The 22,120-nt window shown below is 50.3% G+C and overlaps 1 protein-coding gene across 2 annotated transcripts in view; it reads left to right on the forward strand.

Moving 5' to 3' along the window:
- The first annotated feature begins 3,463 nt into the window (after positions 1 to 3,463).
- LOC132836850 (fibroblast growth factor receptor 1-like) overlaps positions 3,464 to 22,120 on the forward strand; it is a 141,384-nt gene continuing 122,727 nt past the window's right edge. The window contains exon 1 of one of the 2 annotated variants that reach the window (XM_060856382.1): positions 3,464 to 3,588. The gene's annotated coding sequence lies outside the window, so the exon portion shown is untranslated. The remainder of the gene's footprint in view (positions 3,589 to 22,120) is intronic. The other variant, XM_060856386.1, reaches the window with a different exon arrangement.

Here is a 22,120-nt window from a genome sequence, read left to right on the forward strand (position 1 = left end):
TGTTTGGATGGTGCATAGCATGACAGGACATCTCCTGACAGCAGGAGCTAAAAACAGATGGACTGATGGAGTTTCACAGACTGAGGACAATGCTAGGACAGGCAGCAAAAGCTGTACAGATGGGTTCAGAAAGAACACACACATATATCTGCATTTTATTTGTCTCATGCTAATCAGTTTCCTGTGCTGCATTTTCAACTGACCTTCTGAATGTTGTAAATGAAATATTTCAGTAAATAACAATGCACGAACTGTTTGCGTTAAAGTAAATGTAAATGCAACAGTTTATGGAAAGATACAATTGCTTGTTGTGCTAACATGTAATGTGTGTGTAGGTGATTGACAACAGTATGAGCAAGTTCCGTCACAAATCCTGTGACTTGAGTTCCAGATTTATTCTTTTTCAATTCAAAAGGTCGCAAATGAATCCTCCGATGTCTGGTATCGTTTCATGTAAAACACTGGTAAAAAGGCTTATATGTGCGCTGGTTTAAAAGCTGGCTGTCTTCTTGTTACCAGAGTATTTGTTTTAGGATCAAAATCAAGACAAAAATATCTGTAGTTTGAATGGAGCTGTACAGAAAGATCCCAGGTTGGTGCTGGTCAAGGTTTTATTAGAGGTGAGGACAGAATTTAACCCTTGCCTATCTGGGACCTTCTGGTGAGAAGGGGGCACCAGTGGGTTTGGAGATCTCTGAAACCATTCATGTTCAAAATTGAGCTCTTCATCTTGACGACTATCGGTCCACTTGATTGTCATGGCTGCAATGCTCTGTTCAGGGCTGACCAAGGTTGGCTGAAAACCAGAAGAGATTGGACCTTGTTCACAGTCTCAGCCCTGGGCCAGACAGATGAGAATTCAAGTCCCACTCCCAAGGCTTGTCTATGTAGTGCAGGCTGACACCAGGACAGCACTGCGCATGACACTGGCTCATCAATGGGAGGTTAGTCTGAAGTCAGCAGATGAATTATTCATTTTAAATCCGAGATCGAGAGATCATATTCGCCAAAGAAACAAAGGAATGTGGGGAACAGATGGATCTGAGGAGTTAGGTTGGAGAATTAGACACAATCTCATTGAATAGGGAAGCAGGTTTAACTGGTCAAATGGCCTCTTCCTGTTCCTTATGTTTCTACTTGCCCTCTTCAGTGGAAGTAAGATTCCGTGACAGTATTTGAGAAAACCGCGGGTGTGGGGTGGGGGGGGGGGGGGAGGGAAGGAGGTTGGTATGTCACCCCAATGTTCTGAGCACTACACAAGGTCTCTGTTTAAATCTGACCTGAATTTAGTTATTTCATTGTGTAGGTGTACAGTTTTAAGGGCCAATATTCCTGACTTTGGTCGTCAATTTGCCAATGTTTCTTCAGATCTCAATCTGCGCCATACCAGAGCAATTGTGACTGGAACTGTCCATTCTCCCTCAATGTTCTTTCCCAGTGAACTCTGAGACAAAGTTTTCAATGACGGTATCGAAATTAACAGTCAAAGCATCCCCTGAAGAAGTCGAACATCTCTGCTCAGCGATGGCCCACCAAAATGCAACGAGGTTCATTCAGAAAGACACCAAATCCAAAATGTTGTCAGGAGCATGTGGGGGTCAAGTCAAAGCAACAGAGGGTGTGGCATCAGGGTGGCTCAGTGCACTGCTGCCTCACAGCGGCAGGGATCCAGGTTCGATTCCAACCTCGGGCGACTCTCAGTGTGGAGTTTGGACATTCTCCCCATGTCTGTGTGGGTTCCTCCCACAGTCCAAAGATGTGCAGGTTAGGGTGGATTGGCCATGGGAACTTGTCCCATCATGTCCAGGGATGTGCAGGCTCGGTCAATGAGCCATGGGAAGTGCAGGGTTACGGGGATAGGGTTGGGGATGGGTCTGGGTGGGATGCTGTGGACTAAATGGGCTGGACGGCCTGCTTCCACATGCAAAGGTTCTAAAAATCTCTGGAGAATTCCTCTCACTGGCTCTCTGCAGAACACCTGTATAGGAATAGAGACGAGGTGGAAGTGACTGCTGCTGATGCTGGAGATCAGAATCAAGATTAGAGTGGTACTGGAAAAGCACAGCAGGTCAGCCAGCATGCGAGGAGCAGGAAAATCAACGTTTCGGGAAACCAGGGGAAACCCATGCAGACACAGTGAGAACATGTAAGCTCCGCACAGAGAGTCATCCAGAGTTGGAATCAAACCCAGGTCCCTGGCACTTGGAAGCTGCAATGCACTGAGCCACCATGATGCTTTGGCCAGAAATGTCGATTTTCCTGCTCCTCAGATACTGCCTGACCTGCTGTGCTTTTCCAGCATTCGAGACCGAAGAGTGCAGCTTCCAGTTGTCCAACCCAGTGGAAGCATTGGGATTTCAGTCCCTGAAGCTGGAGCACTGCTGAGAAAGAAAATGAGGCTGGGATGTGTGACCTAATTTTAATTTATTTTGTGTGTTGTGATTTAGTTGAGAAGTAATTTCGGCCAAAAATATGTTCATAAAACCGGGATGGGCAGAGATAAGGTGAGCAGAGATAAAGATCCTGTCCAGAGGGTTGGGTAGGCAAGTCCAAAACTGGACGACACAATTTTAAGGCGAGAGGGGAAAGATTTGAAAGGGACCTGAGGGGCAGCTTTTTCGTGCAGAGGGTGATGTGCGTGTGGAACAAGCTGCGAGAGGAAGTGGTCGATGCTGGTCCAGTGACAACATTTAAAATACATGTTGGCCGGTATTGGACGCGCAAAGGTTTTGAGGGATATGGGTCAAGATTGGAGTGGTGCTGGAAAAGCACAGCGGGTCAGGCAGCATCTGAGGAGCAGGAGAATCGATGTTTCAGGCAAATAGCCCTCCATCAGGTCGGATGTGGACCAAGTCCAGGTGAGATTGACTTTGGGAAAGCTAGCTGGTATGGATGAGTTGGACCGAAAGGTCTGTTAAAAAGACTTGTCCTTGGCCTGACGTAACCTAACTCCAGTTTCAACACCGATTCCTGTGGGGAACCGTGATTCACTTAACGTCGTTCTGCTTCAAGCTCACAGTCTATGCCAACCACCATGAGGTGAGGACTGAGCGCGCTCATCTTCAGATGCAGGTTGCCTCCAGTAAAAACAAAACCCGTTGGGATCTTCCTGTGCCGATGTTATGGGTACCAGGTTGCCAATGGCCCGGTGCAGGAGGGAGGGAGGGAGAGACAGCCAGGCCAACCCCAATGGGATCCCATTTCACTGTGATCCCTCACAGACAGGCCAGGGCGCTGGGAGAGAGGGTTGCTTTCTGTGTTCGAGGTGGGGGAGCACACCAGAGAGGGGGAGAAAGGTCTTTGTGTGTGTGTGTGTGTGAGAGAGAGAGAGGGGGTAAAAAAATCCCAGCACCTTGCAACTGCTGAGAGACACACACACAGCTCAGGGAGAGAAACCCAACCTACCTCTCTCTCAGTGAGTGTGTGTAGCATCACGTGTACCACCTCCTTCCCTACCCCCCTCCCCTTCTCTCTCTCTCTCCAGCTCCAAGGAGGGAAGGAAAACCCAGGAGCGATGGAGGCAGGAGCGAGCAGGGGGAGTGCTGCGGACTGAGAGCCTCCAGCAACCTCGGCTCTCTGACCCGGGAGGTGAGTGTGCTGCTCCAAGGGGGGGAATGGGGACAGACAGACAGAGAGAGAGAGACACAAACACAGACTCCTCTCCGGCTCACACAGACAAAGGCAACTCTCCAGCGGCGGGAGGAGGAGGAGGAGTAGGGGGGAGAGAGAGAGAGAGAAAGAAAGAGAAACTAAAGGAAAGTTAGCCAAAGTTTGCCTGCTGCCTTTGTCTGGAACCTGTGGTCCCGCGCGTTCCTCTCTCCCCGGGGAGTCAGGATTGCAGGCTGGAGAGGGAATTGGAATTGGGTTTGGATGGAAATGCATAGCCCTTTCTGGACCCTTCTCCCACCCCCCACCCCCGGCAGGGGGGTGTCCCTGTTGAAGTGGTCCTTCCACCCCCCATTCAAGCCCCTGGGTCAGGGGCAGACGCTGGGAAACGCAGCGAGACAGACCTTTTCCCGGGGCAGGAGCTTGGATGGACCCGGAGAGAGGAGGGAGGGAGGGAAAGGCGGGCTTGAGGAGCCCCCCCCCCGGCTCCCTGCAAACCCCCCCCCCCCCGGGCTCTCCGGCAAATGCGGAGCCCCTTCTGGTTGCTTCGGGGGGGGTAGGGGGGATCTGCTGTGTCCCAGTGTCTCTCTCTGTCTGTGTCTGTGTGTTTTATTATTTTACAATGGTTTCAGGAAAGAGAGTCCCGCTCGCTCCTTCCTCACCCCCCCACCCCCCCGCGAGATTCCCAACATGAAACCCTTTCCTCCCGTTTCAACTGCAGCCCTGAACCCACAAAATGGGGAGGGAAGTGAGGCAATGGTGAGGGGAGGGCTGGGTGGGTAAAGTGAGATGGTTCACCATCTCATTCTGCCCCCCCCCCCACCCCAAGTCCCAGAATCAGGGAGTGAGGGGGGAGGGAGGGAGGCTGATCCTGAGGGAGAGGGAGGGAGAGAGAGGGGGGAGGCTGATCCTGGGGGAGTGGGGGGGGAGAGAGAGGGGGGGGGGGGAGGCTGATCCCGAAGGAGAGGGAGGGGGGAGGGAGGCTGATCCCAAGGGAGAGGGGGGAGGAAGGAGGCTGATACCGAGGGAGGCTGATCCCGAGGGAGTGGGAGAGAGGGGGGAGGAAGGCTGATCCCTAGGGAGAGAGAGGGGGGAGGCTGATCCCAAGGGAGAGGGGGGAGGAAGGAGGCTGATACCGAGGGGGAGGGAGAGAGTGGGTGGGGGGGGAGAAAGCTGGTCCCAAGGGAGAGGGGGGAGGCTGATCCCAAGAGAGTGGGAGAGAGAGAGAGAGGGGAGGGGAGGCTGATCCCGAAGGAGAGGGAGGGGGGAGGGAGGCTGATCCCGAGGGAGTGGGAGAGAGGGGGGAGGAAGGCTGATCCCTAGGGAGAGAGAGGGGGGAGGCTGATCCTGGGGGAGTGGGAGAGAGAGAGAGAGAGGGGGGAGGCTGATCCCAAGGGAGAGGGGGGAGGAAGGAGGCTGATACCGAGGGGGAGGGAGGGGGGCTGATACCGAGGGGGAGGGAGGGGGGCTGATCCCAAGGGAGAGGGAGAGAGTGGGGGGGGAGAAAGCTGGTCCCGAGGGAGAGGGGGGAGGCTGATCCCGAGGTAGTGGGAGAGAGAGAGAGAGAGGGGAGGGGAGGCTGATCCCAAGGGAGTGGGGGAGGGAGGGGGGCTGATCCCAAGGGAGAGGGAGAGAGTGGGGTTAGGGGAGAAACCTGGTCCCGAGGGAGAGGGGAGGAGGCTGATCCCGAGGTAGTGGGACTGGGAGGGGGGAGGCTGATCCTAAGGGAGTGGGAGGCTGATCCCGAGGGCAGGGGGAGGCTGATCCCGAGTGAGCGGGAGAGGGGAGGCTGATCCTGAGGGAGGGGGCGAGGTGAGGCTGATCCCTTGGGAGTGGGGGGGGGGGAGGCTGATCCTGAGGTAGTGGGAGAGGGAGGTGGGGAGGCTGATCCCCAGGGAGGGGGGGCTGAGGCTGATCCTGTGGGAGTGGGAGAGGGAGGGTGGAGGGAGACTGAGGCTGGGAGGGAGGCTGGTCCTGAAGGAGAGGGAGGGAGGGAGGGAGAGGGGAGGGAGGCTGCTCCAGAGGAAGGGGGGAGGCTGATCCCGAGGGAGTGGGAGGGTGGGAGGGAGGGAAGAGGGAAGCTGATCCCAAGTGAGGGGGGGGGAAGGCTGATGTGGGGGGAGGGGAGGTGGGGAGGGTGGTGGAAAGGGATGTCTGATCCCGAGGGAGAGAGGGGGGGGGGGGGGAGGGTGGCTGATCCCAGGGGAGAGGGAGGGGTGGGGGGCTGCTGATCCCGAGGGAGTGGGAGAGAGAGAGGGGGGGGAGGCTGATCCCGAGGGAGAGGGAGAGAGACGGGGGATGCTGATCCCGAGTGAGAGGGGGGGAAGGCTGATCCCGAGAGAGAGGGGAGGGAGGCTGATCCTGAGGGAGAGAGGGGTGAAGGCTGATCCCGAGGGAGTGGGAGAGAGAGGGGAGGGAGGCTGATCCTGAGGGAGAGTGGGGGTAGGGAGGCTGACCCCGAGGGAGAGGGAGAGAACAGGGAGGATGATCCCGAGGGAGAGAGGGGAGGAGGCCGATCCCGAGGTGGTGGGGTGGGGGGGAGGCTGATCGAGAGGGAGAGAGGGGAGGAGGGAGGCTCATCCCAAGGGAGAGGGAGAGAGGGGGGAGGGAGGCTGATCCCGAGGGAGTGGGAGAGAGGGGGGAGGGAGGCTGATCCCAAGGGAGTGGGAGAGAGGGGGGAGGGAGGCTGATCCCAAGGGAGAGGGAGAGAGGGGGTAGGGAGGCTGATCCCGAGGGAGTGGGAGAGAGGGGGGAGGGAGGCTGATCCCGAGGGAGAGGGAGAGTGGGGGTAGGGAGGCTGATCCCGAGGGAGTGGGAGAGAGGGGGGAGGGAGGCTGATCCCGAGGGAGAGGGAGAGTGGGGGTAGGGAGGCTGATCCCGAGGGAGTGGGAGAGAGGGGGGAGGGAGGCTGATCCCGAGGGAGTGGGAGAGAGGGGGGAGGGAGGCTGATCCCAAGGGAGTGGGAGAGAGAGGGGAGGGAGGCTGATCCCAAGGGAGGGGGGGGGGGGGTGGCTGATCCCGAGGGGGAAGAGCTTGTTGTTTCCGAGGGGGAAGAGGTGGCTGAGCCCGAGGGAGGAGTGTTAGGGAGTCTGGTCCTGAGGGGGAAGGGGTGCCTGATCCCGAGGGAGGGGTGTGAGGGAGGCTGTTCCCGAGGGAGGGGTGTGAGGGAGGCTGTTCCCGAGGGAGGGGTGTTAGGGATGCTGTTCCTGAGGGGGAGGGAGAGAGGGAGCACCAGGCTGATCTCAGGGGAGATGGGGGACAGACCCTGAGGGAACCTGCTGGGGAGGATGCTGATCCCAGGAAAGAGGGCACTGACTGAGGGCAGGTTCCATCCCATCCTGTCATCCTGTTTTGTTTTGGATCCTTATTCTCCAGTGGCCCGTTCCGAGGTTTTGATGGGATGGAATATGAAATGTCTGTGATTATACAGTGCACAATCTCCTCATGCAAGCGCAGAATAATAACATGAACTACTGGTTGTTGCCTTGGGATTTCTGTGTGTTGTTCAAGGTGCTCTATGAATCCTAAATGATGTGATGGAAGAGAATGCTTGGGCATTGACCCTGTTATGTTGTAAGAAGAACCTTGGTGTTGGAATGAGGTGAATACTCTGCTCCTGTCATGCTGCCTTCTCTCTGTCTGCTTTTTTTGAATTCTTTGTGAAAATCCCAGCAACTGTTTGTTTCCCATTCTCTGCCCGTGAAGCTGCTGAGCAAAGTCTATGGATCTGTGTCCTGTTCCTGAGAGCACAGAGTGCAGCGTCCAAACCCTGGCCTCTGCTGGGCTGGCTGGCTGCAGGTTGTGTGACTATCCTGGTCTGCCCATGGTTTCCTGGTTTGAGGAGGGGCAAGTTGACTTAGCCTCCTCCTCCTCCTCCTCCTGATCAATACTCAGGAAGGTGCTGGGGCCTCCATGGACAGCCATCAGAAGGATGTGTCTCTGAAACAAGGTGACAGAGCTGATGAGCCAGTGCTCTCTGAACCAGTCAATCCAGCGATTGTCCAGTCAATCCTTTTCATCCAGGCTTACTGACAGTGGCCCCAGGGAATGGAGTGAGAATCCGTGCTCTCTGGGTGATGATAGAGCAGGGAGTGATCAGAGCTTGCTTCTGCTTGTAAGCAGCAGAGAATGTGATGGGCTGAACAGTCTCCTTCAGGGCTGTTGGTGTATTTTGATGAAGTGAGGGATTGTGTTGGCTCTGTGTCTGTGTGCGATAATTGTCCCGGTTTGTTGGTAATGGAGCAGAATGCGGCAGTGTGTTTCTCTCGGTCTGATGATCCAGCCTGTATAGGTACCACGACCCCTGTCCTATCAGCTGCCTGGATGTGACAGCAACACCTGAGCAGCGGGACCGGCTGTCACAGAGGATTCGGAAAAGCACAACCCATCAGGAAGCATCTGAGGAGCAGGAGAGCCAACGTTTCGGTTATAAGCTCTTCATCAGGAATCCTGCCTGCCTGACCTGCTGTGCTTTTCCAGCGCCACACCTTCTGAGTCTGACTCTGCAGCGTCTGCAGCCCTCACTGGGGGGTTACTGCTGCAATCTGGATGTACACATGTCCACACGTCAAGTACAGAGAACATCTGATCATCCTGGGCTGAATATTTCTCCGAGATGTTTCCAAGGTGTCCTTGGACACTTACAAGGAATGCCTGTGTGTTGAACTCTGCTGACCACTCTGATTAGGTTGAGCTACCCACAGTGTGATGATATTGAAGAGAGGTGTAAAACCAAGTTGTATTCCTTCAGCATTAGATTCCCTACAGTTCGGCCAACAAGTCCACACTCACCCTCTGAAGAGTAACCCACCTAGACCCTGAATAATGCACTTAACCTGAACACTGTGGGCAATTTAGCATGGCCAATTCACTTGACCTGCACACCCTTGGACTGTGGGAGGAAACCGGAGCACCTGGAGGAAACCCACGCAGACGCATGGAGAACATGCAAACTCCACACAGACAGTCGCCCGAGGCTGGAATTGAACCCGGTCCCTGGCGCTGTGAGGCACTGAGCCACCGTGTTGAGAGTGAAGCTGGTCAGGTGCTGGGGTTGGGTTTGTGGTTAACAAACAAGTGACTGTGGGCGCTGGGGATCTCAAACAAAAACAGCCAATTGTTGGAGAAACTCAACAGGTCTGCCAGAGTCTGTGGACTGGGTCAAACAGAGTTACCATGGCCATTTAGAGTCCCGTTCTGAACAAGGGCAATGGGTCTCTGTTTCTCTCTCCACGGATGCTGCCAGACCTGCTGTGTTGCTCCAGCAATGTCTCTGTTGGTTTGACACAGGGGAAGCTCTGGTATTGGGTGTAAGGCCAGTTCGAGGTTGTGTTGAAGATTTCCCTCTCCTGGTCTGAGGTGATGTGTTAAAGTAGGTCAAATCCCATGCTGAAGGCTGTGTTCACTTCAGACCACCCCTCTGCTTTTGGTTCGACATTGAAACGAAGCCTTGACTCAGCCCCAGAATACCTTTGGTGCCTGGCTATCTTTCAGACTGTACAAACAGCTGAGGATTTCAGCAGTTTTGGTGGAAACCACACTGGCTTGCACAGCTCTTGTACAACTCGAGCTGACTGGGTTTCGCAGACCCTGAACACACTGATCCTTACTCCTGGTCTGTTCCCTTCCAGTGCACACGTGCTCATTAATCTGAAAGCTTCTCCTGTAGCTACCGAATGAATAATGCAGGAAATGGACGAAGCAGTTGGGTGATAATTTCTCCAAGTCATTTCCAGGCCAATTAGTCTTTGTGGCATTGTGTGTTCACCCAGTAATGTGGCAGTCAGTGATAAGATGCTCCAAAAGGGCATGGCTGAGGGGAGCAGAGTAAATCAAAGCTGGCAAAAGTTGGGCAGGTTTTGCACATAATTCCATTAAACCATTGATGAGATACACTTCAGAAGCATACTACTGGGTACTTGTATTGAAAGCTTTATTTCAAAATGGATTATGAAGATTATTCTGAAGTGAGCATTGTATCCTCAGGGAAACTGTTTGTACCACACACGATACAAGCTCTCTTTTTCTCAGCCCCCTTGTCTCTAAGGCTCCGTGTTGCTGTTATCATCGCTGAAATCCTGAGGTCCTGAGTGAATATTGAGGATTCTCTCCTCTGTGGTCAGCTGTGCTAAGTGAGCAGGGGGTGTTGGATCACATGTGACAATGCTTCCTTGGGGATTGTGGAGCAAAATTATCAGATGACTCTACATGTTATGGCAGGGTCTGCAGGAGATGGCACGAAGGACTGAGGCAAGGTGCCACCTGAAGGTACATGTCTCAAGCCAGAAATGCTTTTCATTTCGCTGTGTTTTCTCAGCTTGAGTGGATTGCTGAGACCCTATTCAGCCTCTCCCTGTAGCTCAAACCCTCCAACCCTGGCAATATCCTCGTAAATCTTTTTTGAACCCTTTCAAGTTTCACAACATCCTTCCAATAGGAAGGAGACCAGAAGTGAACTTAGCCTTCCAGAAGATTCTTTGGAATATTGACAGAGTTGACAGAAGTACAAGGAAAGATACTTTCCTGTGGCTCCATCTTACCACCAGGCTGCAAGACAGCACAAGATCATGTGATTGCATCACTTCCTGTGACAGACACCATTTCATTGGCATTCCACAGTCTGACCTCATCCGTTATCCTATATCACCCTCAAGGTTTGGACTCACAGCTTACGGTCCATTGTTAAGCACTGCAGCCCTCTGTGTAATTGTTATACATATATTTCCAATCCTTTCAGAATAAATTAGCAATAACAGAAGGTAAAGTGATAGCCTATCATCTCAGATATGGGGCATGAGTGAGACAGTCAGGGACCACATGTAGACTTCAACACAGAAAACTGGGGCCGATGTGCTTCAGAAGCCAGTGTCTTCTTGATATTAATCAGATAAGGCATCTCCCTGGCATAGAAAGTCCCAAGGCAAGGCTTACCTGCAGGTCTAAGTGAGAGAGCATGGCAACAGTTGGTGCAACACCATCCTGAGCAACAATCTACAAAACCAGAGGCTTCCAGTCAGGGGAGGACTGAGGGAGTATTTCACCTCATGGAGGACACCACGTGGATTCTTAAAACACTGTCTGATAAGGCTGAGCAACCCAAATCTCAAAAACGTTCCCTTCGACAGCATTAGCCTGCCCCGTCCCCTCCTTCTCCCTCATGTACACTGCACCAAGCTTCCCCTTCTGATAGTGGAGTGCTGACTGATTCTTCTCAAATCCCACAAGCCACAACGTCCTTGGGCATGGAGCAAGAAGGGGAGGCCAAATTGTGATGCTGAGAGTATGACATTGGGGTCGGAGTCACACACCAACCGCACTGGTCTGATAAAGAGGGCAGAATGGCTAGCTCAGGTAGTGTCGTGTGATTGACAGTGGGGACAGCAGCATTCTGTGGTATTGTGCTAACCCATCCACGAAGTGACTTCAGACCGACTTTGGCACGCTGAGAAACATGCCCCTCACTTCCTACGTGGGAGCTGTGAACATGAGTCGAAATAAGCTTTCTGCTTTTCTCAATAACCCAGACCAGGCCAGTCACAGCTATAAGCGCCACCCATGTGTCATGATTTGCACATGGTGTATGTCACAGGAAGTGATGCAATCACATGATCTTGTGCTGTCTTGCAGCCTGATGGTAAGATGGAGCCACAGGAAAGTATCTTTCCTTGTACTTCTGTCAACTCTGTCAATATTCTAAAGCATCTTCTGGAAGGCTAAGTTCACTTCTGGTCTCCTTCCTATCGGAAGGATGTTGTGAAACTTGAAAGGGTTCAAAAAAGATTTACAAGGATATTGCCAGGGTTGGAGGCTTTGAGCTACAGGGAGAGGCTGAACAGGCTGGGGCTGTTTTCCCTCTAGCCTTGGAGGTTGAGGGGTGACCTTATAGAGGTTTATAAAATCATGAGGTGCATGGAGAGGGGAAATAGGCAACGTCTTTTTCCTAGGGTGGGGAGTCCAGAACTAGAGGGCATACGTTCGGGGTGAGAGAGGAAAGATATAAAAGAGAGCTAAGAGGCAACTTTTTCACACAGAGGGTGGTACATGTTTGGAATGAGCTGCCAGAGGAAGTGGTGGAGGCTGGAACAATAACAACATTTAAAAGGCATCTGGATGGGCATATGAAGAGGAAGGGTTTGGAGGGATATAGGTCAGGTGCTGGCAAATGGGACTAGATTGGGTTGGGATATCTGGTCAGCATGGACGGGTTAGACCGAGGGGTCTCTTTCCATGCTGTGCATCTCTGACTTGCTGACCAGAACCCAATGAGACCTGGGAATAACATCAGATAGTGAACCGATGTGAGATCGTATTTGTGTACATGGAAAGATGTGGAAACACATACTGGATGCTGTGATGAATATGTGGTTATTTTGAGTGTTTTTGCACACGCGGCCTGGAAAATTGTACACGATGTTTTGGTTTGCTAAGTATTATCAGTGTTTTTCCCGCTCATGATTGAAGCTCAGTTAACAACTCTTAAGTGTAATGATTTGCGCAGGGTGCAAGCATTTGTTTTCTGCTTCACCCCCTCCACATGTTGCTGCCACAGTGAATGCACCACCCTCCCTGTTGGCACCAGCTGAGAGATCTGCAGCAAAACCTAGTTGCTTCCCTTCAACTCCAGAAGATCCAGCCTGTTTTCTTCCCAACTGTGTTCACTCAGGTAACACCGTGGCTTTCTGCAGAAAGTGTTTGAACCCTCTGGGCTCAGATTTCCACTTCTGGTAGATACCTTGGCGCTGACATGAAAGCAGCCGACCTGAGAGCAACAACACAGTGCAGTGTGAGCGACAGCTTCCCTTTGTTCGTCAGTGCTTTGCTCAGTCTCCCTTCTAATTCACACCTCTGTAATCCAAACCAGAGCCTGACATTAAGGCCCAGTGAAAATGTGCGAATCCATTGGTGTGCCTTTTCCTCTTTAACGGCTTGAACTTTATGTGAACTCTGTGTTGATGAGGAAGAATTCAAACTGAATCAGTGGGCCCGGGGCCCAGCAAGTTGGGGAGAGGCCTAGAGCTGGTTCCCAAGAAAGGGCTCATCCAATTCATATGGCAATGAGGAGGAATCTGCTCTGTTGAGGTTGGCGTTTTGTTGCAGTAGTCCAGATGAGAAAACCCACAGCGGCAGCTGGCTCATGGGACAGATTCTTGCTCCGTGTCAGAAGTTGACGGGCCGTATTGAGATCAAAGAGCTGATTCCTTCACCTATTTCTGGTGACCTTACGAAGTGGCACATGTCTGGGGGAACGAGATGGGTTCATGAAAGCAGACCAAACTTAGAAAAAGGCAATTGGGAGTTTTTCCGTGAGAGGGAAACGCAACCTCGGGCTGCAGCTGGGCAAAAATGAACAAGGAACGTGGACCAATTGTACAGCTTTGAAAGGGCTAGCACAACCAGAGTGGGGTGAATGGCCTCCCTATAATTCCAAGACGCGCGTTTTGAATCCAAACACATGCATTGGTATTGCAAGCTGGACGTATGAGATTCCTGCAGGTTTGACTGTAAGGGTTTGGTCTCCATTGAGGAGCTGGGAGGGAAGGGATTGAGTCACGTTCACAGGATGCTTCTGTCCTCTTCAATGCAGTTGCCATTTGAAAAGGATTGTGCATCACATGTGGTGTCAAGGTGAGGGTTAAACTTGTGGAATGAGGCAGGAGCTGTCATTGAGAAGTCCAGTCAAGGCCTTGCTGATAGGGAGAGTTTAGCTCAGTCTCCCTTCTAATTCACGCCTTTGTATGTTCCTCGACGCAACTGCTTCCAAAGTAATATCTGTTGCTGAAGGACTGGCGCCAGGTTGCCAAGGTGTCCCTGATATCACACACTCTCAGAAAGGTAGGGAGTCTCCAGCAGTGAAGTTCCTCTGAACAAGCTGGACTGCACTGGAACCCAGTGTCATCAAACCAGCATTGCCAAAGGCCATCCCACTTTGGAGTATTAACTCTTCATCGCTTAGCGAGGACACTAAACTCAGATCAGCCTGAGACTCCAACACTTGCTAGAGTCAGAGATTATTTGCAATCTGCTGAAATAACCTGTCACTGTCAATCAGACTCCAGCATGGATAATGCCTGTATCTGGCTGTGCCATGTTGGACCCTATGCTTAGTGGCGTTTGGAAGAATGAGGACTGACCTTATTGAAATCTGTCCAATGCTGAAGGGGCTTTGGCAGGAGCAGGAGAGACAGCCTGCTTTCACTACTTGAAAACACAGGGGCATAGCCTCAGGGTAATGGAATTCATCATTTTAGAGTCATAGTCAAAGAGATGTACAGCATGGAAACAGAACCTTCGGTCCAACCTGTCCGTGCCGACCAGATATCCCAACCCAATCTCGTCCCACCTGCCAGTATCCAGCCCATATCCAACCCAAACCCATATTCATATACCCATCCAAATGCCTCTTAAATGTTGCAATTGTACCAGCCTCCACCACTTCCTCTGGCAGCTCATTCCATACCCATACACCTCTGCGTGAAAAGGTTGCCCCTTAGGTCTCTTTTATATCTCTCCCCTCTCACCCTAAATCTATGCTCTGGACACCCCGATCCCAGGGAAAAGACTTTGCCTATTTATCCTATCCATGCCCCTCATGATTTTATAAACCACCATAAGGTTACCCCTCAGCCTCCGACGCTCCAGGGGAAACAGCCCCAGCCTGTTCAGCCTCTCCCTATAACTCAAATCCTCCAACCCTGGCAACATCCTTGTGAATCTTTTCTGAACCCTTTCAAGTTTCACAACATCTTTCTGATAGGAAGGAGATCAAAATTGCATGCAATATTCCAACAATGGCCTAACCAATGTCCTGTACAGCCGCAACCTGACCTCCCAACCCCTGTACTCAATACTCTGACCAATAAAGGAAAGCATTCGAAACGCCTTCTTCACTATCCTATCTACCTGCGACTCCACTTTCAAGGAGCTATGAACCTGCACTCCAAGGTCTCTTTGTTCAGCAACACTCCCTAGGACCTTACCATTAAGTGTATGAGTCCTGCTAAGATTTGTTTTCCCAAAACGCAGCACCTCGCATTTATCTAAATTAAACTTCATCTCCACTTCTCAGCCCATTGGCCCATCTGGTCCAAATCCTGTTGTAATATGCGGTAACCCTCTTCGTTGTCCACTTCACCTCCAATTTTGCTGCCATCTGCAAACTTACTAACTGTACCTCTTATGCTCGCATCCAAATCATTTATGTAAATGACAAAACGTAGAGGACTTAGCACCGATCCTTGTGGCACTCCACTGGTCACAGGCCTCCAGTCTGAAAAACAATCCACCACCACCACCCTCTGTCTTCTACCTTTGAGCCAGTTCTGTTTCCAAATGGCTAGTTCTCCCTTGCTAATCAGTCTCCCATGGGGAACCTTGTCAAATGCCTTACTGAAGTCCATATAGATCACATCTACCGCTCTGCCCTCATCAGTCCTCTTTGTTACTTCTTCAAAAAATTCAATCAAGTTTGTGAGACATGATGTCCCACGCACAAAGCCATGTTGATGGTCCCTAATCAGTCCTTGCCTTTCCAAATGCGCGTACATCCTATCCCTCAGGATTCCCTCCAACAACTTGCCCATCACTGAGGTCAGGCTCACCGGTCTATAGTACCGTGGCTTGTCTTTACCACCCTTCTTAAACAGTGGCACCACGTTTGCCAACCTCCAGTCTTCCGGCACTTCACCTGTGACTATCGATGATACAAATATCTCAGCAAGAGCCCAGCAATCACTTCTCTAGCTTCCCACAGAGTTCTCGGGTACACCTGATCAGGTCCTGGAGATTTTTCCACCTTTAACCCTTTCAAGACGTCCAGCACTTCCTCATCTGTAATCTGGACATTTTGCAAGATGGACATCTATTTCCCTGCAGTCTATATCTTCCATATCCTTTTCCACAGTAAATACTGATGCAAAATATTCATTTAGTATTTCCCCCATTTTCTGTGGATCCACACAAAGGCCACCTTGCTGATCTTTGAGGGGCCCTATTCTCTCCCTAGTTACCCTTTTGTCCTTAATATGTTTGTAAAAACCCTTTGGATTCTCCTTAATTCTATTTGCCAAAGCTATCTCATATCCCCTTTTTTGCCCTCCTGATTTCCCTCTTAAGTATACTCCTACTTCCTTTATACTCTTCTAAGGATTCTCTCGATCTATCCTGTCTATACCTTACATATGCTTCCTTTTTTTTTCTTGACCGAACCCTCAATTTCTTTAGTCATCCAGCATTCCCTATACTACCAGCCTCTCCTTTCACCCTGACAGGAATATACTTTCTCTAGATTCTCATTATCTCATTTCTGAAGGCTTCCCATTTTCCAGCCGTCCCTTTACCTGCGAACATTTGCCTCCAATCAGCTTTTGAAAGTTCTTGCCTAATACTGCCAAAATTGGCCTTTCTCCAGTTTAGAACTTCAACTTTTAGATCTGGTCTATCCTTTTCCATCACTATTTTAAAACGAATAGAATATGGTCGCTGGCCCCAGAGTGCTCCCCCACTGACACCTCAGTCATTGCACCTTCCCTAGTTGGTACCTCCACATTCTGAATCAGAAAATTGTCTTGTCCACACTTCAGAAATTCCTCTCCATCTAAACCTTTAACACTATGGCAGTCCCAGAGAGGAACACTAGTTCCTTCAAATGATTCCAAATCTTTGGAGTCCTCTGCTTTACCCCAGAGGATTGTGTTGAGTACATGTAAGGTGGGGATCACCAAGAATTCTGGAATCTCAGGGAATGCAAGGACATAGGAATGAGTGGCACAGTGGAATTGAGGTCAGAGATCAGCCATGATGGTTCTGAGTGATAGAGTAATCTCGAGAGGCGAAAGGGTCTATGCAGGATAGCTGGTCAGGGAATTGGGAAGTTCAAACTCAGATCGGGACTTGGTGGAGGTCAGGCAGAGGAGAAGGTACTCTAATCTTCACCTGACTTGACGAGTAAGGGCTTAATCCTGACACTGGTGTCTGATGTGGAAGAAATGTAAGGCTGGTGTTTACCGTCTTCCCAAACACATTCCAAAGCGCTTGACAGCTCTTGAAGGACCTGGTGAAACATAGTTGCTGTTGGAATTTCCACACAGGAAATGCACCACAATGTTAGCATTGCCAGCTGCAGAGTCTCTCTCTTCAAAGTTGTTTCTTTCTTTCTTTGTGGTTGAGGAATGAACTTTTGCTAGATTTGCCAAGTGGCATGTTTTACAGCAGAGGGCAGGTGGGGGTGGGGAGGGTGGGGGGGTGCTTGTTTACATGGTCTCTTCTTAAAGACAGCATTGAAGTGTTCGCCTGGACTCCCCTGGATGTTTGGGATTTGAGTTGTCAACGCTCTGACATCAGGCAGTGTGAGAGTGCTGAGGCGCAGCCACAAGCTGTTCGAGCACTTCATTCACAAGGAGCAGCCTCTGTTGCCTGTTTCCATCACAAAACCCATTTCACAACAAAGAGAGTCACAGAGATGTACAGCTCAGAAACAGACCCTTCAGTCCAACCCGTCCATGCTGATCAGATATCCCAACCCAATCTAGTCCCACCTGCCAGCACCCGACCCATATCCCTCCAAACCCATATACCCATTCAAATGCCTTTAAACTGCTTTAATTGTACCAGCCTCCACCACCTCCTCTGGCAGCTCATTCAATACACGTACCACCCTCTGTGTGAAAAAGTTCCCCCTTAGGTCCCTTTTATATCTTTCCCCTCTCACCCTAAACCTCTGCCCTCTAGTTCTGGACTCCCTGACCCTAGGGAAAACACTTTGTTTATTTATCCTATCCATACCCCTCATGATTTTATAAACCTCTATAAGGTCACCCCTCAGCCTCCGACGCTCCAGGGAAAACAGCCCCAGCCTGTTCAGCCTCTCCCTATAGCTCAAACCCTCCAACCCTGGCAACATCCTTGTGAATCTTTTCTGAACCCTTTCAAGTTTCACAACATCTTTCCAAAAGGAAGGAGACCAGAATTGCACACAATATTCTAAAAGTGGCCTAACCAATGTCCTGTACAGCTACAACATGACCTCCCAACTCCTGTACTCAATACTCTGACCAATAAAGGAAAGCATACCAAATGCCTCTTTCACTATCCTATCTACCTGTGACTCCACTTTCAAGGAGTTATGAACGGGTTCAACTTCAAATTTAAGCTCCAGAGATGATTCCATTCCTTTTGTTTGTTTTTAATTTCTCACAAGATTTATTGAATCTTGACTCTGTCCAAATCTGGTCTGGTCCATGTCACCTTTTGTAAGCCAAGTCATGTCAGTTAGAGTCAGAGAATCCCGACAGTGTGGAAGCAGACCTAATCCACGTGGAGCCTCCGAAGAGCATCCCACCTCGGCCCACCCCATAACCCTGCATCTCCCATGGGCCAATCCGCCTGACCTGACCTGGATTCTGGGAGGAAACCGGAGGAAACCCACACAGACATGGGGAGAATGTGCACACTCCACACAGACAGTGGCTTGAGGCTGGAATTGAAGCTGGGTCCCTGGTGCTGTGAGGCAGCAGTGCTAACCACTGAGCCACGGTGCCACCCCCAGCCTATTGGTCACAGGTTCTGGTTTGCCGTTGCCACTGAATGTCACGTGTATTTGCGTGAACACTTTCATTGTCGGGGTGAGTAGTGCTGAACATGGCAAGCTTGTGTCTCTTACCTGCCAGCCTGCACACGTTCGCTATAAATGGTTGAACATTCTTTGTGAAATCCTTGCCTTTGAAGTGTGTAATGAGCTACTTGCGAGTCTTCAGGAGCACGCTGCTGTCTAGCCGAGTGGAATTTGTAGGCAATTGCAGATGCCGTGCTTAAAATGGCATGTTCGCCCCCAGACTGCGGTGCGTTAATATCTGTTTTTAGCCTCCTCCCTGCCCTCAGGATCATTCTGTGTAACACACATGAATGTATTGATGTTGTCAGATCAGAGCGCCACTTTCGCCAGCACTTTGTAGGGCTGCCAGGATAAGCAGAGGTCTGACAGCTGTGGGAACACAGGGCCCCACACAGTGCTTGTGAAAATCGCTCTTCCTCATGCGTGGGAGGATTAGCATCAATGATAATGCTGCTGAGGAAGGTGGGGAGGTGCGGGGGGGAGACAGCTACAGTGAGAATACTTGCACTTGCCTCATTGTAAACTCTACATCAGAGACACAGTGCCATCCATGGCTCCGTTCGGACGGAATGGAACACCGTTTATTAACAACCCATTGGTGGGCTCAGGCATTTTGACACAATGAGCTTGTCCAACCTCAGAGTTGGCAGGAACAGTGTCTAATTTCAGAAGAGAGGTAGACGACTCTTTGAGCAATAGAAGAAGCTGAAGGGTGCTGAGGGTAGGGAATTGGATAGCCCTGTCGACAAACCAGCATGACCAAGTTCACCCCCAGATCCCCCCCATCTGCAAAAACCCATGTTTTAGCATTGAGCATTGACCTCTGGCTGAAGCCAGTGGGGCTGGGATGGAGGGGTGTCAAACTCATGGCAGTATTATCCCCTGCTTGCTGACAAGTTATCCCCTGTGTTCACAGAGGTCGGGGTCCGGTGTATTTGCTCCGTCATGGTGAACAAGTCAGGATTGGAATGGAGTAGGGTGCGCTGTGACACACGGGGGACCATTCCACCAGAGCCAATGAAATGAATCTGCTCTCTGCATCATTTGAGCCCAGAGTAGAAAGCATGGTCAGCGAAGGCAGCTCCTAGCAGAGAGAACTCAGCAAGCTGGGGTCTCGTGTACAACCATGCAGTGTGAACAAGGGGTTTCCAAGTAGCCAGTGGTACCTGAGTGTGTGTGCCTTTGCGGTGTGATTGGGATCGGGATCGTGACCTGAAGGGGGATCGAAAGGATCTTGGGGACAAGGCTGGCTGGCTGTGTCAGAGAGCTAGCACAGACAGGCTGAAGGGTCATTGTCCTTGAGTGCTGCTGTTGTTTGATTATTCCGTGTGATTTTGTGCGAAATGGACGGGTTTTCTATTTCCCATTTAATGGCACTGGGTAAAAGTCCAAATTTGTGCAGATGGAATGAGTGTGTTTGAAGCTCTCCATCATAAAGAGTGAACTGGACAGTGTGACCAAGCAGTAGAGTAGCCTCTTGTAGATTGGTTCACCTTCTGCTGTCTAGCCTGGGCTATGTCAGACGCTGCTGGACATGGAGTGCCATGTGAACACAACTCAGTGAACTGAAGTCCATCTCAAAATTGCTGTCAGGACTTTAATTTTAGTTTTGTTTCAAGGATAAATAATCTACTGTACTGTCAAGTTTTGACATCTCAAGTGTCCTGCAGAGAAACGCTACCTGTTTTCAGTGGTATTTGACCAGCCCTTGCATTCTTTGGTGTTGTCAGTCATTTTCTGCTTGTGCTGCTTGGAGCCCTTGTCTGCAGTGTATGAAATTTCTGTGCACATGCCAAATATCAACAGAGGTGTGACTTGGTGCTTTTGTATATTGTTAGACACATTCTTGCCACATGGTAGGATGCTTGATAACCCAATAGTTCGTCTTGAAATACAGTCACAGTTTGTTTTCAGATCGAGTTGGCGCATCTCAATAAGAAAGTGAGGGCTGGGCAAAAGGTCTCCCTCATTGGTTGAGGAATAAATCTTGAATGAGACCTATGAAAGGTGTCGGATTTTTTTCCCATCTGTCTCAAGAGGTGCCCAGGGGCTCCTGTGTTGCAGCACAGTGTCAGTGTTGGTGATAAGTTAGAGTCTGGGACTTGAGCCCACGACCTTCTGACTGTGGGATGTGAGAATGCTGTAGGAAATGAAAAGGACGCGAAGCTGCTTGGCTCGAGCAGAGAAGAATTCTGAAAGACTGATTGTGGATGGAACCTGAGGAGTTGTTGCCTTTGGATATTGAGCTGTGTTAATTACTGCCTGTGTGTGTCTGGCTGAGCGATACAAAGACAGACTTCCTGAATTGATTGGAATGCACGGGCTATGCATGTTTGCACATGCTGGAAAATGCAAGCAGGTCCTCTCCTTGGGAATGCTGGAGTGCAGCAAGGCAAGTGGATAAAATTGTCAAGATACAGAGGCAATAAGGCTAACCTGATGATATCAGGTTTTGCTTTCAAATGGAGGGGCATATGTGAAGCAGTGTTGACCCATCATGGACAAAGATTAGTGGAATGTGATCTGTCCTGTCTTGTTAGTGGGTTTGTGGATCCTGACAGGATTACTTTGCTGACGGTGCAACACACTCTGCTGTTTCCTTTTTGGCCCTCTTTCTGCTTGCTGAGCTGGTCACTTCTCAATGCTGTCTGGCTGGGAACCTGGTTGAAGAGGTTCCAATGGATAGCCCCTTGTGGCTCTGATGGGGACAGGGATACAAACCAACATTAACTGCTGCAGATGGTGTCCTTTCCAAATACAGAGCAACATAAAAATCAGGACTGGATGGGATCCTTCAGGCCCTCGAACCTGCTCAATCACTAAGATTTTGGCTGATCAGCTGTCTTTCTGTGCCTGGCTACCCTTGATAACCTTTTGCCCCCTTTTGTTTTCATCCGGAATTGATCTGCCTGTGCTTTCAAAATGTTCCGGCATTCTGTGCCCATTGCTTTTGAAGAAACAGAATTTCAAAAACACGCATCCTTCTGAAAGACAACATTTTGCATTTTAGTTCTGGGCACGTTCCCATCAGGTAGCTCCCTTTCCACCTTCTCCCTGTCCAGACCTGCAAGATATTGGGTTGTTCAATCAAATCCCCCCTTCACACCCTAAAGTCTGATATGTATGAGCTTAACCTGTCCAACTGTTCCTCATCAGAGTATCCACCTTTTTCATGGAGTCACCTCGTAACGTTTCTCTGAATTGCTTGCACAGCATTGACATCCTTCCTGAATGAAGGTGACCAGTTGTGGACCCAGTACTCCAGGTATGGGTTCACCAATGTCATGGGTGGCCTCCCTAATTTTGTTATTTCCTCCACAATTCAAATCACAACAAGTAGCAACACAGGCTCAGAAAGCTGCCAAGGAAAGGAGGAAATGGACACGTAGAGAATTTAGATTTGTGAGTTGTGTATCCAGTCTGGCGGGAGGAGGGGGCTACCGTGTTATTAAAAGGATGTCGAGGCGCATGTGAGGATGTACAAATTCAAAAATCCTCCATGATATGCATCAGCAAAGGGCAAGTAGTGGTGGGCATGGAGAGCTGATAAATGCTGAAACGTTTGCAAAGCTGGGAACAGAGAATGTGGCCAGAACTCTCTCGGTTAAGGGAGTGTTCTCAAGGGCTGAGCTGATCGTTGGTTTCATTCCAAAGCGTTTCTTGCATTTTGAGAACTCCTTTGCCATGTTAGCCAAATGCTGAGGAACTTGACTGGAATCCAGTTGAAAAGACACATGAAACTGGAGAAAGGGTTATCAGGATGGATGGCCTACAGCTCACTGAAAGGTTAGTCTTCAAGGAGCTGTGAAAGTTGAGAGATTGGGGGAAGAGTACTGCTATGGAAAGGACTGAGGCATATGTTTTCTTCAGAGCAATCTTCTTAATCTGTTAGTATGGAATATTAGT

This window comes from Hemiscyllium ocellatum, chromosome 48 (assembly GCF_020745735.1).
Source record: "Hemiscyllium ocellatum isolate sHemOce1 chromosome 48, sHemOce1.pat.X.cur, whole genome shotgun sequence".
Taxonomy (NCBI): domain Eukaryota; kingdom Metazoa; phylum Chordata; class Chondrichthyes; order Orectolobiformes; family Hemiscylliidae; genus Hemiscyllium; species Hemiscyllium ocellatum.